Below are 13,550 nucleotides of genomic sequence, written 5' to 3' on the forward strand. Positions count from 1 at the left end.
TATCATGTCAAAGATTAACCCATTTTCTTTCATTAATACTTTGTTTTATTTCCTTCCACTCCCCATTTTCTCTTTCAGAGAAGGCTTGAATTTGGACAACTGGAGTCTGAATGATTAATCATAGTGACAGAGGGTTGACCACAGGGTCAACAAACAATGAATAAAAACATAAAACACGGGTTCATTCCAGGTTACACTCATGTTTCATTTCAGAAGTGAGAGAACAGCAGGCTCTTTTCTTCAGAAATTGCTGTCTAATAGTCAGAAGGCAACCTTAGCACAATGCCTGTGCTGTTACTTCCCCACCAAAAACCCAGAGCCATTTGTTATTAGAGTTGCTGTGTAGGCCACCCAGTCTGGTGGAACAACACACTTCAGCAATTTCAGAGCACAGCTAAATGCTGACATCTCTGGGGCTTTCACTACTGCAAACAAAGCCAGCAATCAAGCCACAGAAGCTTTCCCTGAAGTGTGATATAGGATCATAAATATAGCATGATGGCTATTAAGCTCATAAGTTGTAGTCAGATCTTATAATCAAAAGTCCTCAGGGTTGTAGGGCTAAAAATAAAAGATCTGTGAAAGAAAACAAAATGTACGGAATTGGACATTACTGATTGAGAAATTGAGAGTCTTATGATGACTTCTAACAATTTTTAGGGATAAAAAATGGATGTAAGTTACATTGCAATTGTGACATGAATAGTTTTTCATAAGATTTAAGTGAAAGCCTTTTTTAATACAGTAGCTACTGAGACCAACCAAAGGCAGAATAGAGTCCTGTTCTTGTAAAAAGCAAACAACAAAAATGTAATGAAACTACTCCCTCAGTGAAGTTTACAAGGAAGTCTTCATTTTGATGATCAGGAGAAAGTTTTTTCCCTTGGACCAAGAGTCTAACAACAGTGATATTTTCAACCCAGTGGAACAATTCCATCAAATGACTCAAAATCCCAGCAAGATTTCAAGGTTTATTTTGCAATAGTAAAGGTTCAAAGACGCTCAATCAAAACTCTCCAAGAGATGAAACTCTGTAAAAAGCTCTTTAACAGCTTTTATAAAAGAGTGTGGTGACATCTCACTTTTTTTTGTGCTTGCAGAAACTGAACATGAAGAATCAACAGAAACAGAAAATTTTCAGGTAAAAGCAAAAAGAATGGACCAAGACTCAGAAAGATGATACAGACTGTTTTTCTATGCCTTTCATATATAATCTACACTTTGATGGACAAAATAGCTCCTTGTGACTTAGGACAGCTATAAGCAGGGATTCTTTCTCCTACTGATTATTTTTTCAAAAGACTTAACTCATTTGCATAGTTAAGTTTTCAGAGCTTTCTTAAAAATGTGAGGAAATGTTTACTCACACAGCTATAATTTTTAAAATTTAAACTAGTTTTGTATTAAATTTTTAAAAATCTTAAAACCTACGTGACTGGAAGCTTTGGCATGCAATATTTTTATATCTTTTTTTTCTTGATATTTAAGTTGGCTCAAGATGTAGATAAAAAAAAGATGCAAGGAGATAAACATCTAATTTTTTCAAAACCTTTTAGAAATAAACACATTGTAAATTTGGAAGTCAGCTAAAATTCTTAATGTAACATTATGCTAAGCAGAATGTTGGTACAAATGCTTTTACTTTTCCTGCATTTCTCTGATGCCACCATCCATGTCCAACTCTGTAGTGAAGACCAAAACTACTCATCAAGTCTGTCAGTCTTTGAATGATACCTTCCTGCTGGGTAGCATTTCCCAGCTCTAAATCTCAAAGCACATGACAAATGTCAGCATTCCTATCTTACAACATGGAAACCCAGGAAAAGAGTTAAATAACAAAGCGTTTAATAACAAAGTTAGGAACCAAATCAAAGAGAGCTGAATGTTCAACTGTTCAATTTTATCCGGCACAGGCCCTTTTCCCAATAGTGCCAACCACTGACACCCTTGAACTGCAATTGGATTCACTCAAGAGCATTCCCAGCAAAGGCTGATATGCAAGGAGCCCAGTGGCATGGTTTATCCTGGGTGCAATGCTGACCATCAAATAAAACTACCAGCATCCTCTGTGTGCTCAAAGCAGTACATGGATTTCTTGGAATACATGAGTTAATAAAGCTCTTTGTTTTACATACCCACTGAAAACAGCAGCATTTCTTTAGGAGTTCCTGGGCATGCCAATATTTCCATTAAAAAAATCCCAAACAAAAAAGCAGTAATACTGCCACAACTCTACCAATAGAAGTCAGCTGTAACATAAAACATTAATTTAAATATATTTGATTACATAACAATTCAACACACAACTATCTTACTGTGAATATTTGTGTGACTGAACTTAATTTCAATCACCATCTTATTCTGAAGTGTTTTTCTAATCACTTCATTTTGCTTTGTTTCAGAACTCCTACAATTACCAGGAGTCTTTCCAAGAAGGCAATTTTTGCCAACCAGTTAAATGCAGGACTCAGGAAAGATCTTTGTATACAATCTGTCTGATCTACCTCGTCACCTGAGAGGATAAACAGGATTTACCTTGGTCTGTAGGCATTAACTCTGTGAGCTTTAAAATCCAACCTGTTCTCAGAGTGATTGCCTGCCCAACTGCACTGCATTACATTGAGTTCCTCCAAAATGCTGAGGCTCCTGGTCACCCTGAGAGCTGTGCAGATAGGACTTTTTCAGGGCGGTTTTTTTTTTTATTTAGTTGGGGTTTTATCATGGATAAAACCAAAATTATTTCCCCCACATTTCTGCCCAGCAAAATTATTATGAAAGTATTTTGCCTTGGTAAGAAGAGACTACTTTAATTCCAGATAAAAATGCTTTCTGTTGTCAAAGTTTTCCTTCTTTAAAAAGTTAAATTAGTTAAATTTATAATTTAAGTAGGGGGAAAAAAAAGGACTGGCAATTAAAACCTGAAAGTTTTAATCTAGGAAATGTTTCATATTGCAGAATTTTGTGTTTCATATTACCAGAAAAAAAATGCAGTACAGTATATGAAACCTAACTTTTCTAGTCATGGAAAACTCAAGTACCCCACTCCTCGGAAAATTTAAGTCAGTTTCAATTAATTTTTTTCACGTTAACAAAGAATTTCTCAGGATCTTACTTTTATTACTTTTCTAAAAAAAAAATCTACTTTTAAATTCATTCCATGAAGTGTAAGGCTTTGATCTGCTGCATGATTGCTCTGTGTTGTTATTTAGTGTATTTGCTAACTGTTTGAGATGAATGCTTCTGTGGAAAGCTGCAGTTCTTGAGCACACATCCACTGTGCTTCTGTGTCACTGTTCAGCTTTTCCCTGGTTTAAAATAGAACTGAACTATGTTTAATTGAATAAGGGATCATTATTACTCATTTGCTTAAACTGTTTTGCACACCAGTTGATTGTGCATTTCATATATTTTTTGACATAAATAGCAAGTTTGGAACCCAGATGAAGAAATGGTGTTCACAAGAAAATATCAATATGGCCTCAATAAGAAATTCTGAATAGTTCTGAACAAGCTGAATATAAACCTACTAACTGTGGTGAGATGAAATACATCAGATGGAAAATACATCTTCAACCCCTAAAAAGCTCTCTTGCAACTATTTGACCAAATCATCCACTATAATGTTCCTATATTCCACTGATCTCTATGTGATAGGGAACTTATCTAATTCTAGCAAGAGGAGGGATAGATAACTCTGCCTCAAACCACTTGTGAACACTGGAGCAGTGACGCAAGCTAAACAAAGGAAATTAAACCAATTTTAGTTGTCTTCTGTGAGGTTACAATGTGAAGAGTATGAGCTATAAAACAAAAGCTGCTCCCAGTGGGAGCTGATACCTGCACATCAAAATCTGTTCAAGCCTGTTCAAATTAAAAACTAGAAGACCTGGAGGTTTACCTAGAAACACTAAAATAATTTTCAAGCGTTTTCTAGAAAATCAGCAGTGTTCCACTGGGAGCATTGGTCTTTGGAAGACCTTCTGTCCTATATTAAGCCACAGGTGTAAGCAAAATTGAACAGGTTGCCTCAGGAGAGGCAGAAATGTTATATTACACAGGATGACATTAGTAATTCAGATGATAGCAAAAAATCCTAATTTATTCAGGAAATGACATTTTATTTACCATGGCTCTGCAATTTGAAAATTTACAGAAGACACATCAATACAAATTTCTTGCTAAGAGAAGGTATAAGCATCTGACACGGCTGGCTGCTGCCAACAAACCACTTTCAGTATTCACACAGGGTTCTGCAAGCAGCAACGTGTTTGAAAACAAGAGGGAAGTCTTCTATAATGAAATGCCCATTCATTTTTCATGTTACACTGTTCTGCCCATTCTTTCCTTCTCTCATATATCATGTTTTTAACAACTCAAGTTTTTTTGCCACTGCTCCATTAGCTTGGTATTCTTTTTCAAACTGTTGTCAACTTGTTATTTTTCAGCATTTGACAACCTGCCTATAAACTGCTGTACCTGGAGGAATATTGCTTTTCTGATTCCTATAGAGATTACATGGTAATAATTTTTGCAATATATTATGGAACTATTACAAATTCTGTATGAAATACAATGAAAACAATAGATTTGTGTTTTAATTGTTCTCCTGAATCAAGCCTGTCAAAACGACAACAAATTTTCATTGAAAAATCTGGCTACATGAAAATAAAGACATATTGTGAGATCATTTCAATTCATCATAAAAGGCTTGAAAAATGCTAAACAATTTTCTAATACCTTAAAAAATATTGAAGGTTCTTATTTTCAGTTTTTGATTACACCATTATTCAACTGTTTTGTTATAAAGTAACATTTAGAGAGGACAGAATGCTCTTTCATAGAAACAAATGCCTAAAGTCTTAAAAACACTTTTTTTTTTCCCCCAAGAGTTGTTTTTTTTTTTTAAATTTCAATATTCTTAAATATTTTTTCTGTCCTATACTTATCCCTTTCCTAGCCTAGACAGATGAAAATTAAGTCTATATTCTATGCAGCAAGAAAGACCCAGATGCTCAGAAGTGTGAGCACCAGGCAGAGCAGAGGCCAAGCTCAGAGCCTGACCCAAACCTCCCAAGCCCACGATGAGCAGTGCACACACCTGGCTCTGTTCATTCAAACCTTTTTTCTGTTGCCCAGTCCAGAACTCTGTTTCCTTTCTTTTTCATTCTCTTAGTTGAATGGCAAAAGGAAAATGGTTTTTAAAACTCCATCAGGGTCCTCCATCAGCCTAGATAGCTGGCAGTGCACTTCCAGGGACACGGAGCAGAGGAGAGGCAGCTGCCTGAGCTTTCTGCTCCACTTCTGCTATTTTAATAACTCATATCACACTCTGGCAGGGTGACCCAGCTGGCAGATTTCAAGTGACTTACAAGGAAAAGATCATTTTTATTTTGTGTAGTTTCTTTCTGAACTACACTGATTATGAGCCTTCTGGAAAAAAGAGCTGATGGGAGTTTTTGCAATTTGGAAACTAAAATAATAATAAGACTAAAAATAATCCCACAACTTTTTTGGGAGAGCAGAAATCCATGACCTAGACTGAGAGGCTGAGGGAAGAGGGCTGGTTTAGCCAGGAAAAGGGAAGGTTTTGGGAGCACTGAAGAGCCATCTGCCAGCCCCCATGGGGAGGTCACGGGGCAGCCTGAGCTGGGCTCTGCACAGAGCTGCACCACGAGACAACAGCTAGAACACAAATCAGGGGAGACTCCAGCAGGACACAACAGTGCTCGCTGTGAGGGTAAGCAAGCACTGGAGCAGGTTTAATGGCAAGGTTGTGGAACCCCTGTCCCTGAAGGTATTGAAGCTTGACAGTTCCAAGCAGCCTGGTCTGAATTCAGCACTGACTTTGCTTTGAGTAGAACATGGGACTAGATGCCCCATGAGGGCTTTCCAGCCTGGGGAAATCTGTGGTTCTGTGACTAGGAAACAACTGAACTTCTCCACACCTCAGAAAGACAAAACATGAAGAATTTTTGGTTTGCTTCTTAACTTATAAAAACTGCAGTCACTTCGTCCTGATCAAGAAGCAGCTGACATGACACAGACCGTATCAAAGTTTCTACAGGTATTTTGAAATGTCCTGAATTCTGAAGGAAGCAAGGCTTAAAACCAGATTTGGATGGAGCAGCTTGTCTGATTGTTGTCAGAACCTACCCCTTAGTTTTGAGCATCTTGGATTTCATTCTTCCTTAAGAAATAATTCTTCACCCATCTAATTGTAGGAAAAAAACTTGGGAAAGTAAAACTAATGGAATGACCTCTGCTGACTCCCACTTTTGGTTGGAGCCCTCATTAAGGGAACAGTACACAGAAACACACTATTCTCTTCTCTCCCTATTTGAGCTCTGCTCATTTATAAGAAAAACCCACTTTATTGTCATGCCTACACACATTGTAAAATATGGTTCCAAAGATCTTACAATCCCAACATAAGGAAGTCAACTGCTCTTACACTGCAGGAAACTAACAGACATCCTACATTATAAGGTGAAAAGAGAGCAGCTTCAAATGAAAGGAATCAAACCCATGGCTGCTGGTGAGGTGTGCATGTCTGCAGGCACGACTATGCTATTCTTGTCTCTAAATAATAGCTAAAGAAATACAACTAAGTGTTGTGCTAAAGTCACAGTTCCTGCTACTTCATCACAAGAGTGCTCTTTTAGTGAGCATCTTCTGTTCTTCAGAGCCACAGAATATAACCATATGACCCTGTCCTAGACTGAAGTGAAATATACAGAAAGATGATTGGTGTTTCAGGAAATTATTATTATTTTTTGCTACGAACAAATCCTCTGTGAAAAAAGTTATTCTACAGCAGAAGCACAGAGAATTAGAAGAGGAGAAAATACAGAAATGTATGAAGAAACTAGGCAGTGATTCTCTTAAAAACAACCAATGAGTAATTAGTTTTAAGAAAAAAGAAACAAAAAGCAGTGTTGTTCAAAACTCTCTGTGTTAGAGGAGTCTGCAGGAAGCCAGCTGGAGGTGAGGACTGCCTGGCAGATGGGGCTGCAAGTTTAAGCACTTTAATACTGGGTTGTCAGAGGTGGAAAAGAAAGTATTATGTCACAATTTTCAGATATCTAAATTTAGAAAGTTTCTAAAGCTGTCAGTTATCACCCTGTTTTTTGATGCAGCACGCTGGATTCTGGGTTCTCAAATGTATCTCTACCAGTTTTACATAAATGCTTTTAAAACAGAAGTTATCAGTGCATGAAGGACAGTGAATCCCACTGACTTCTAGTTACCTGGAAGTACAAGGCTGGATAAGAATATATTTAGAACTTTCTCAAAATTCAGGAAGCAAGGAAGAAAGATAAAAGTGAAGCACATTTGTGTTCTCAAAGACATCCACTGAGTCCCCCAGAACGGGGAATTTACCTCTTGTAAATGCACTGCCCAACACTCCTGGATAAGAGCAGTCTCTGATGTCACTGTTAATGCAAGCCAAGCATTCAGACAGCTGTGCTAACAAGCACATTAAAAAATAATTTCCCAGACTTCTCACTGAAACATGCGAGTCCCAAGGAGTAAAAATGATGCAATTTGTAATGCAGACCAGTAATTACAACTCCAGTGGTTTACCACTCTAATAAATACAAAGTGCTAAGCAGTGCTAATCTGGACTTACTCATTCAATTTCTCCCTTCACCCCAATCCACTGCAAACAAGTCTGAGATCAATACTAACAAAACTGTCTTTGTGGTATCAGGTTCAGTTCTGCTGATGTACTATTATATCTTAATTTTCCTGGACATAAAATCCAACATAATTAGACATACTCTGGAGAAATTGTTTCATTTATTCCCTTACTGTCATTAGTATTGAGATCATTGGGGGGAAAAAGGAACAGCAACCTGCACAGCAGTGCAGCAAACAATTTACCATGGTTGCCTTCTAGCAATGTCATTTATTATTGTTTGAGACAGCTCAAGCCAGTTCATACCAGTTAAAACACTTCAGCCGACCTAAAAATTATATTCTTTCAGGGCTTTCACTTGAAAAAAAAAAAAACCAAACAAAAATCAAAACCTCTTTCAATTCAATAATTACTATGTGTATTTTCCATAGAGCAACAACAAAACTATGTATTCTTTCATGGAAATCACTTTCGTAAGCATTTATTATATAACATTAATCAGTTACCCTATTTTCTATTAATAACGTAAAAATTTGTAATACAAACCCCACTAGTTGATATTACTCTTTTATTTTCTTGTGCTTATCATTGTAAATAACATGATTCACATTTTCTGAAATGCTTCATATTATAGCAGAACATTTGAAATAATCCATTTGGAAAACAGTAGCAAAAAGATTTTGATTTATGTCAGAGAGGCTGCCCATTTTTCAGAAAAAAATGATAGAACTCTTCTAGTAAACCTAATAAAAGACTATTATGAATGACTGGTAGAACAAAAAGCTTGTTTTTCATGTTACAGTCGAAAGGCATTATTAACCTGACAGTAAAAGATTTTAGTTCCTAATTTTTTCTATTATTTCTGACCTCCAGAAGAAGTGCCCCTTTGGTGGGGACAGCTGAAAAGCCTGAAGGCAAAACCATCTTTCTTCAGAGGCCAAAGCAAAGTTTGGCCATCTTCACAATGTAATGCGAAAAGAAATCAGAGAGAGTCCACTTGACTAAAACATTTTACCCATTTTGTCCATATATATATATAATTTTTTTTTTCAGATTTTCCTTATTCCCTCCAAACAAAAGCACAGGAAATAAATTCACCAAGAATTTAGTCTTGATGAATTCTGGTATGGTTTGTGCACATGCAGCCTGTAATAGGCAATTCTTGGCTGGTTCAATCAATCTTTCCATTTTATGGAAACAAGAAGTTTCCAGCACAGGTACAGGCTCAGAGAGAGAGGGGGAGGGAGGGAGTGAGGTTAGAGATGTAAATAGCTTGCCTTTCTCAATCACCTCCTGTAAACTCCCTAGTGGCTCACAAGACTCCCCCAGGCCAACAGAGCAGAGAATTTTATGTTCTTGCTTCATTTTTTCTATTAAATGCAAATAAAACTATTGAACTTTCTTTGTATAAAGAAAGCTAAGAATGTAAATATTTGAAGGAACATGGAAAAAAAAAAACCTCTCACAGTTACCAGTAAAATAGACTTTAAAATACATGACACTGTACCAGATGGGACAATAACAAGTCTACCATTGTGACCAGAATTTAAATGGAAAATTCCACAGGACTGAGGAGGGCCAGTGTACTAAATTTTGTGATATGTGAAGGCAAAATAAAGCTGAATGCTAAGCACAGCCCCACAGACTCAACAGGATGCTCAGACTGCCCAAACCTGTACAAGCTCAGACTGAATCAGCAGGTTACAGGGAAGCTGAAGGCTGCAGTCACCACCCAAGGCTCATCCACACTCACACCTGGCACACTTTGGCTCTTGAGCCCCCAGTGCTGCAGGGCAGGGTAAGGTCTGAGACCTGCTCAGTCATTAACACCCAACCAAGTCCAGAAGCATCCCTAGGATGCTTTATTATATCAAAGTCAACAGACTTTGGAGCTCCTCAGGTTTTGAGGACTTAAAGCAGCACAGACAGATGCAAAGCCCCATTTTTCTAAAAGTTTCTTCGTTTAATAAAATCACAGTATTTTGTCACTGGAAAGAATTCTGGTAATGATCAAGCAATTCTTCCAGGCCTGCATTAGACTTAATGCCATGATCAATCATGACCTTATATTTTGAAATAAAATTTACCTAACCATACTGGTGTTAGATGTTGTTATCTAAATCATCTGCACTGTCTTACCTCTCAAATGACAATGGCAGTTTTCAGAGTGAGTACACACTTGGAAGAAAGCAGTTTATCAATTACTGCTATTTAAAAGCATCAATTAATATATGAAAAACAACTTTTAGGTATTAGGTACTGCAGTGATGGGGCTTTTTCCTTGAAAACAGAGAACTGCTATCAGCAACCTTTTGTCTTTAGTCTATCTAAGTAAATAAACTCGGAATCAACTAAATTCATGATTTGCATGACAGTGGACTAAGCAAAAACAAATCAATCACTCCCACAGGATTAAGCAGAGCTTCAGGTTGACCAAGGTTGCTTACCTTTGAGAATAAACTATTTTCTAAAAGAGTCAATCTCAAAGACTTTGCACAAGCAAGTTGCTTTCAACTTAATGAAAGAAAGGTTTACATTTTATTGGATTTGTGTTTGCTGTCTAATGTGGTAACAATGAAGCATAGCTAAACATTTGAATGAAATTAAATAGAAGGCATCTTTGATTTGCAGAAAGTCAACTCAAGTGCAATTTTACTTTGAGGCAGAGGTATATTGTGGAGTGGATGCCCTCAGAAAGGCTTTTAGAAGTTCCATATTAGGTTGGTTTTTGCTAGTTGTAAGCTTCTACTTTTCGGATTCTGGGTTATTCTTTTTTGAATGTATGACATAAAAATCACTGGGAGTGACAGCATTTCCCCACTGCCAGGATTCTTCCAAGTGTTTGGAACACTAGAAATACTTCTGCTGAAAACAGCAAATGCCAAGTGTCAGTGGTACTACAAAGTACATCATATATATCATATATATATCATATTCCCATTATATTCTATGTCTACACATGTTTACCTGTGTGTGCTAATATGCACCCATGTAAATTAAAATCTGCACTAAGTATACGCTAAACCATTCATTTCATGGTTGACAAAATTTCAGTTTGTAAAACAAGTTTTTTACAATCTCATTTGTAAACTTGAAGTCACATTACAGGATCTTCCTTCTTCACTTGAACTTTCTGTAGGTGACAGTACAAACACAAAATATTTCACGTGTTTTTCTCACCAGCCATCATGCACAGCTGTGTAGCCACTGCTAAAACAAACATTTTAGAGAGGCACTGTAGTTATAAACTGGATCTTTTCTCCCATTTTATAACAAGCCATAAACTTGGAAAATTCAACAAAATCATCTTGCACACAATTCACACAGTAGCTCTAATATCAGTGAAGCAACTTTCTCCTACAAAAAATATTCTTTTAGTTTATATAACACATACTTAAGATATTCAAATTCCTCTTGCAAACTTAACGTGAAATGCAAGTCTTTATCTAGAAGGTGAACAAGTAAATAGCCCAATAATGATTCCATATTTATTTAACATCATAGCTACTTTTGCTAGCCAGACATTGTCTTCAGAGAAATCCTTAGAGGGTTTCTAAACATTCCTCAATTCATCAGCCTTTATCATTCTAACAAAACCATATTTGATTCATCTCAGATGTTAACCAGGCCAAATCTGATTCATTCACAAACAGCTGGTGCTTCCATGCTTTTCCATTTTCTTTTGATGATCATATGTCCTAGTGGGAATAATGTCTTAGCCAAATTTCTGGAATCTTTCTCTCAAACATACATATTCAAAATTTGTGTTTCTGTGTGAAAATATTACTTGGATTCATGCATATCAATTTTCTCAACCTCATACTTTGAACGGAGCTATTTTCTAGAATTTATGTTAATGATCTGTAGATGCTGGCAAAGCTTCGTTGCTGTCCAGCCCATCTCCAGCCTCACTCTAGTAAAAATCCAAACAAGGTACTCTGTCTGACTGTCACGAGGATGGAACAAGGAATCAGAAAATGGGAACAGACTCTTTAATCTCTGGGAGAGGAAAACTATCATCCTCTGATGTATTTGCACAACAGATTGACCAAGGATGAGCAAAAGCCTCTATATTGTAAAATAGTATAAATAATAAAAGTGATATCTATGTCTGCTTTCAGTTTAGAATTATTGCAGATATGGAATCTAGAAAAATCTTTTTTTTTGAGGAAGCCATGACTTGTTCTACAACAGAACAGTAAAAAGCCTTTAGAGGCAACCAGACTTTACCTTCTCCAGTGCTGTAATTGAGTGCTGACACCCTTAACCCCGGTCTGCAAGGCAAATGGTCCTTAGTCATCAATGTGATTTGCAATGATGGATTTTTAAATATCTACCATTGTGAGCAACTAAGGCTTTAATCTATATTAACAAGTCATTTGGTGCAATCAATTGTTGCAGCAGCTAGTAACTGAGGTTCCTTCATGTGCACTGTATGTACTTCCCATGTCTTATTCTGGGATGCATTCATCCTTGTACCCTGCCATCACCCCTAAATAAACATCTGAGAAGTACACAAGGGGCTGGTTATCTGCTGGACATTTCTTTTACGGGCTGGGATGCATTTTGTGCCCCCACAGAAAGAATTTTCATAATTTGTTTCCTTTGAAGAAAACCTGCTTTTCACTTCTAAACAACTCCTGGACGTGGAGCAGTGAGAGGGAGCAGAACACAGCAGGAGTTCAACACCTGGCTGTGAAATGGGCTGTTCCTTTAACAACTGGTTCCACATTGAACTACACTAGGAACTCCTGATGTATCACATAAGTTAACTTATTGCATTAAATATAACTATATGAAAGCACAATTCTCTAAAGTACATTTTTGAAATTACCTTTTAAAAGTAAGTTTTCAATACGTTGTCTCTAAATAGATGAGTTATTTTAAAAAAACTTGAAGAAAATATTTGCTCTAGTATCAGCCAAACTACTGTTCTAAAGACCTTTTTTGTAAATTTAAGCTTGAAATCACAACTTGAAAATTATTTAAAATCCTTTGAAAAGAGTGTTGCTCCTAACTCCATTCATCTGTATTCATGCTTATGAACATAAATCAGGACTAGGAGAATGAGCACTAGTTCAGTTGTTAATACTTTTTTCACCCTTGATGAACCAATGAGCTTTAATAGGCTACAATCAATTTAAATGTTACTCTATATCTCCATCCAGGTACATTTCTTAAAATTTTCTTTTTGAACTAACTAAATCACATGGATGAGTGAATTTTTAATGTGGCTAAGGATAAATTAACATAAAGGTTTTGAGACCTGTGACAGTGATCCCACATGAGGAAATGGAGAAGATATAAAACATACTGGCTCAAAAGAGAGTTTCATTTCTTCCCAAGAAACCTCCAAAAGTAAATTCTCCCTCAGTTGCTTTCCAACATGATAGAGTAGATGCCAATTCCAACTTCATCAGCATTGTACCCTGCAAACTCCATCATTACATAGGGCAGCTGTGCTGCAGTTCTCCTCTGTCCTTATTTCCACGTATTATAAAGACAAATATGCAGATAGGGATCTTGGAAATACCCTCTGAAGTTTCCAGTCAGCTTCTAGGTATTATTTTACAGAAAGTATCTGAACTAAATTGACAATAGTGAACAGGAATAATTCAAATGTACAGGTTTGCAGGTAGGGTACCTGTGAGTGCATGACACTCTGCTGGCTGGCTTCCTGCAGAACAGCGTGGTGCAGTGCTCTGACACTCACACAAACAGCAAACTCACTACAAATGCAAGGGCTGAACCAGAAAATATTGCTACAAATTCTGAATATCATTAGGCATGAGAAACACAAGAATCTTTGCCTCAGAAAGGGATAGATAGAGGCATTTACAAAATTTAGATGCAATAATGAGACTGCACTTCTTTAAATTTAATTCCTTTATGTTTCAAAGGCTGACAACTC

This window comes from Passer montanus, unplaced genomic scaffold (genome assembly GCF_014805655.1).
Source record: "Passer montanus isolate IOZ18808 unplaced genomic scaffold, ASM1480565v1 scaffold15, whole genome shotgun sequence".
NCBI lineage: Eukaryota > Metazoa > Chordata > Aves > Passeriformes > Passeridae > Passer > Passer montanus.